The sequence below is a fragment of the Mesoplodon densirostris genome, unplaced genomic scaffold (assembly GCF_025265405.1).
Source record: "Mesoplodon densirostris isolate mMesDen1 unplaced genomic scaffold, mMesDen1 primary haplotype scaffold_44, whole genome shotgun sequence".
Classification (NCBI taxonomy): Eukaryota; Metazoa; Chordata; class Mammalia; order Artiodactyla; family Ziphiidae; genus Mesoplodon; species Mesoplodon densirostris.
In genome coordinates, this window is record NW_026778198.1 from 3,414,765 (window position 1) to 3,420,764 (window position 6,000).

Genomic DNA, 6,000 nt, shown 5'->3' on the forward strand with positions numbered 1-6,000 from the left:
CCGATTGCTACTGGGAAGCAGCCATATAGAACAGGGAGATAAGCTCGGTGCTTTGTGACCACATAAAGGGGTGGGATATGGAGTGTGGGAGGGAGATGCAAGAGGGAGGGGATCTGGTGATACTTGTATATGTATAGCTGATTCACTTTGTTATACAGCAGAAACGAACACTCCATTGTTAATCAATTATACTCCAATAAACGTGTAAAAGGAAAAAAAAAAAAGAAAGCCCAGGGATAAACATACACACCTATGGTCAACTAATCTATGACAAAGGAAGCAAGACTATACAATGGAGATAAGACAGTCTCTTCAATCATTGGTGCTGGGAAATATGGACAGCTACATGTAAAAGAATGAAATAAGAACACTCCCCAACACCATACATAAAAATATATTCAAAATGGATTAGAGACCTTAATGTAAGACCGGACAGTATAAAACTCTAAGAGGAAAACTTACGAAGGATACTCTGACGTAAATCACAGCAAGAACTTTTTTGATCCACCTCCTATAGTAATGAAATAAAAAAGAAAACTAAACAGATGGGACCTAATGAAACTTAAAAGCTTTTGCAAAGCAAAGGAAACTACAAACAAGATGAAAAGACAACCCTCAGAATGGCAGAGAATATATGCAAACGAATCAATGGACTAATGATTAATCTCCAATATATATAAACAGCTCATGCAGCTCAATATTAATTAAACAAACAACCCAATACAAAAATGGAAGAAGATCTAAATAGATATTTCTTCCAAGAAGACATAGAGATGGCCAGTACGCACATGAAAATCTGCTCAACATCACTAATTATTAGAGAAATGGAAATCGAAACTACAATAAGGTATCACGTCACATCATCAGAAAATCTACAAACAACAAATGCTGGAGAGGGTGTGGAGAAAAGGAACCTTCTTCCACTATTGTTGGGAATGTAAATCAATACAGTCTCTATGGAGAACAGTATGGAGGTTCATTAAAAAACTAAAAATAGAATTACCATATAATCCAGCAATCCCACTACTGGGCATATACCCAGAGAAAACCATAAATCAAAAAGACACATCCACCACAATGTTCATTGCAGCACTATTTACAATAGCCAGGTAATGAAAGCAACCTAAGTGCCCACAGACAGACGAATGGATAAAGATGTGGTACATATATACAATGGAATATTAGTCAGCCATACATAGGAATGAAATTGGGTCATTTGTAGGGACCTTGATGGATCTAGAGACTGTCATACGGAGTGAAGTAAGTCAGAAAGAGAAAAACAAATATTGTATATTAATTCATATATGTGTAACCTAGAAAAATGACACAAGATGAAGCGGTTTGCAGGGCAGAGATAGAGACACAGATATAGAGAACAAACATATGGACACCAAGGGGGGAACACCATGTGAGGGTGGTGGTGGGATGAATTGGGAGACGGGATTCACATGTGCACACATATGTATAAAATAGATATCCAGTAAGAACCTGCTGTATAAAAGAAATAAATAAATTTTAACAAAATAAAAATAAATAAATAACATTTAATAAAATAAAACAGAAAAAAAGTTTTTCCCTTCACATAGACGTCTTTATATTAATGCATTATTTCCATGTTTATATCTCCAAATTAAAAAAAGAGGAATAAATAAAATATACCTTGAACTAAAAAGAAAAAAAGAAAAAAAAAAAAAAAAACAGAACCAACCAGTTATACAGAGGAAAATCGTATCAGGGCACTTGCTCCAGTGGTAAAAAATTCTTAAGTTGGTCAGAGGTGGGAAGTCGTCCCCCATGCAGTCAGCAGCGCTCCCCCACACAAGGAGCATCCTCATTGCAAAGCTGGGGGACTGTGTCGAGGCGTCTGTGAGTAAATGTGAGTTGAGCCCCAGTCCTGCTGCAGCTGAACCCTTCCCACCCTTTCCAGGTAAAACACCTGAATATGTACAAGCACTTGCAAGCCTAGAGGAAGGGCTGTGGAGCCACACCAGCGACAGCACGCAGGCCGACTTGGTGCCTGCAGGCCAGTCAGGATGGTACTGGCCCTAGATGCTCTTCTGGAAGCTTTCCATTTCCCTGCCTGAGATACCCCTCCTGCCACGTCCCCCACTGCTTTTTTACTTCCTCACCTCCGCCTGGGGAGAAATTCCAGTGGCAGGTATGGGTGACACATCCTCTTCTTTAGCAGGTGGCAGCCTGGCAACTCCTTCAGAAAGTCCAGCAGAGCCCCACTCACACTGGGCCACCCACAAAGCCACGGCCCCTCACTCCCTCCCACCACCCCAGCCCCGACACTGCTGACGGGGCAGAGAATATGGCGTCAGGCACAGCTACAGGGTCTCTTGCTGATTGGAGAGGTGTTTATATTGACCTCAACCCAGGCACACCTGGGGAGGGCTGGCACGCAGTGTCAGGCTGCCCAAATCAGCCAATCCTCACCCCTCAGGGCCTCACAGTTACAGAAAATGAACCTTGCTAAACGGGCCAGGCCCAAGGAACAGGTGTGGGCCCTTGAGAGTCAGGCTAGACAAGGGGCTGCAGCTGCGGCTTGTTTTCTTATCATTTTATCTGGTCCATGAGTGGAAAACAACTTCAAGAAGACCCTATCCTAATGAGAGGAACCCAGGAGTCAGGGAGAGGAGTGATGGTGGGTGGACACAGAGGCCTGGTGCTCTGGCTGCAGTGGAAGTGTCTGGAAGACCAGGCAGAGAGAGGCTGCACAGAGGGATAGCCAGGGTCACAGACCTGTCAGAGCTGCTGTTTGTTAGTTCAAGTCCTGCTCTGAGGTGGTCTGTGTCAGCTGTGAGTGACAGGTGAGCTGGGGGTTCTCTGCAAGGTGGGCTATGTGCACAGTTCCGGTGTGTCCAGCCCTGCTTGGGTACCTGCCCAGTGGAGCTCTGTATCCTGGTAAGGGCCTGACTACGAGAGCCCCATGAGCTGCTGGGTAGCTGCACAGGTGAGCTCCATACCCTGGGAGGGACTAGACCACGAGAGCCCCGTGGGCTGTGGGGTGGGGGGTGCAGCCCAGGTGAGCTCCATATCTTGGGATTGGCCTGACGACGAGAGCCCCATGGGCTGCTGGAGACCTGGTAAAGGATATCAGGACAGTCAGTGAAGCCACCGAGGATATACATCCAGTAGCTCCTATTTCCTACACCGTGCTGCTCATTCTACCATCCACCAGGCCATGGCATTCTGTATTAGACTTCAATGATGCCTTCTTCTGTATTCCATTCATCTCAGAGTCACAAGAGTTTTTGGCTTGTGAGTGGCAGGAAACAACATGCAACACAAGCAATAATTCTGGGCCGTCCTGCCCCAATGGTTCAAAAATCCCCACACCATCATTGGGGAAATGTCCTCTAAAGACCTAAACGTTCTACCTCTGTAAAAGGGAACCCTCTTTCAATATGCAGATGACATTCTGATCGCGAGGCCTACTAAAGACGCCTCTGAACTACGTAGCCAAGAAAGGATAAAAGGTGTCCAAGAAAAAGGCTCAAATATCCCAGGCTCAGGTGACATGCCTGGGCTTCATTCTCACAGATATTCGGAGAAACGCATCCCAGGATAGGGAAGAAGCCATTTGCAGCCTTACCTCTTCTAAAACTAGAAGACAGCTTAGGGGTTCCTGGGGAGGCGAAGGTTTTCTGCATCTGGATCCCTAACTACAGTCTAATAGCTGGGCCTCTACATGAAACACTGACACGAAAAGATGATGATCCTTTTGAATAGAATCCAGGAGCAGCCTTTCAAGAATGGAAAGAGCAGTCAATTCAGACCCTTGCCCAGGAACTCCCTAATTTAGCTAAGCCCTTTGACCTTTACATACCCGGTCAAAGATTAATCCTCCTTGGAGCCTTAGTGCAAAAACTGGGACCACTTGAAATGGAGCAACACAAGAATGCCCTTCAGGTATGATAAACTATGGTCACCAAGGGCTTTGCCCACCAACTCATCAGGCCAGGATACTGGGGTATCTAAAAAGCTGGAAATCAGCAGCCCGCAAGGCCAGCTCCCTCCTAAGGGAAAAAGACCCCACGTGGTGATCCTAACCACCCATCATGCCCTGAAGTTGCAGGGGTCACACTGTGCACACACTGACCTCGAGTGAGGAGGCCCTCCAACTCCAACCCCTAGAGAGACAAACGGGGTCAACGGGCCCCCAAGATTACTCGTGTGACCATCACTTGACCTGGAGTTTCTCTCAGAAAACAACAAGACTGTGCCCCGAAAGAGCAGAGTACTGCTTGCAAGACTTACTGCACCCAGAGGGGAGCTAATAAGCTTGGCGGGGGAAACGTATATCATGCTTTCACCATAGAAAACCCTACAGACACCGCGGTGATGGTGGCCAATATGACCGGCTGGACTGCTGGCTACTTCTAAAGGCCGTTGAGTCAGTGGACGTCATGGTCCTGGATCACCACTGACCCTGGACTGTCTGGGAGTTGCGCGGCCAGGGTTCTGACACATGGTGCTTTTGGACATTAATTCAGGGACCTAATTAAAGAAAGCACAGACTACTGGTCAGAGCATCTAGGCTGGCAAAAACTGTCAGCCTAAGGTCGCCAAACAAATGTGGGGTGTGGTGAAACCTGCCACTGCAGCATCTCTGCACATCTCTTTCCTGGACCCTTAAAGGTCATTAGAATCTATAACACTTCCAATGCTGGTGCTCAGGCAGACGAGAAGTGAGGCAGGAGGCCTTGGGACAATCAACCTCACCTGGAGGCTTTTGGAGAGACGTTTTGCCCCTCCCTCCAGGTATCAGGGCTCCCACCACAGCATGAAGCAGTTACAAAAGAGGGGTCTGCACAGTCAACACCCCAAGAATGAGGAACGGAACAAAAAGCAGAGGAGGTGTTCGTCTCCGACAACTTTCATTAAAAATTAGTGGGGGATAAAAAGAGAATCTGGGCAATAAAATAAAGTCTAACCTGTTTTTCCTTTGTGCTTTGTCTAATTTCACGTGCTCCTAGGGTTCCGCATGCAGAGGTCCCACACCCGGCACTTCAGACCCGATTTCTTAGTGCAGAATGGCTGGGTCAACACCTCAGCTAACGGGGTCCCATGCAGACGCCACGGCAGAGAGCCTGAGCTGCAGCCAACCTAGCCCTCGAGAGCTCCATCCGCTCACACCCACGGACGCTGCCGGGATCCCTACACAGCATCCCAGCCCACAGCCCGTGGGGGAGTGCACGCTCTCACCTCTCCATTCTGTTTTCAAAATAATGTTTCCTTTGCTTCTGAACCAAACTCAGTCTTGATCTGTTGGCTCCAATGACACTGGGCATGGGGACTCCTGTTGGGGTCCACTCTGGAGGATCAGTAACAGAAATTGAGAACATTGTAACTTCAAAGAACAGATGTGTGAGCCAAACTGTAGTTAACATAGAGCAGTGTATAATGCTCGGGTAAAATAAGATGTTTCTAAGACTTACCTTTGATATTTCCATCACTTTACTATAAGCAAGTTCAGTGAAGACGTCTGTCTTATTTGTCAGGTCAACATTAGAGAAATGAAGTGATTGATTTCCATGGATGTACATCGAATACTCTTGGCTGAAGCTTCAATCTTGTTTTGAATGCTTTTCCATTGAAAAGGATACCTCTCTTTCAGCTCCCCCATTTCTGAGAAGTATAAAATCTTATAATTTATTATTACCAAAGGGGAAAGGTAGGAGAAGGGATAAATTAACAGTTTGGGATTAACACATACACACTGTTATGTATAAAATAGATCATCAACAAGGAACTACTGTATAGCACAGGGAACTACACTGAATATTTTGCAATCACCTATAAGGGGAAATAATCTGAAAAAGAATCGATATTTTTATTGACATCATCTATCAATGACAGATAAAATGTAACCTAAGCAAGGCCGATGGTGAATGCTTCTGACCCTGAAGATTTCAATCTTCTAAAGTCTGGGCTCTGCCTATTTCCCAAGGCCCTTAATGGACATACGTGTAGCCGTAGATTAAAAATTCCCCA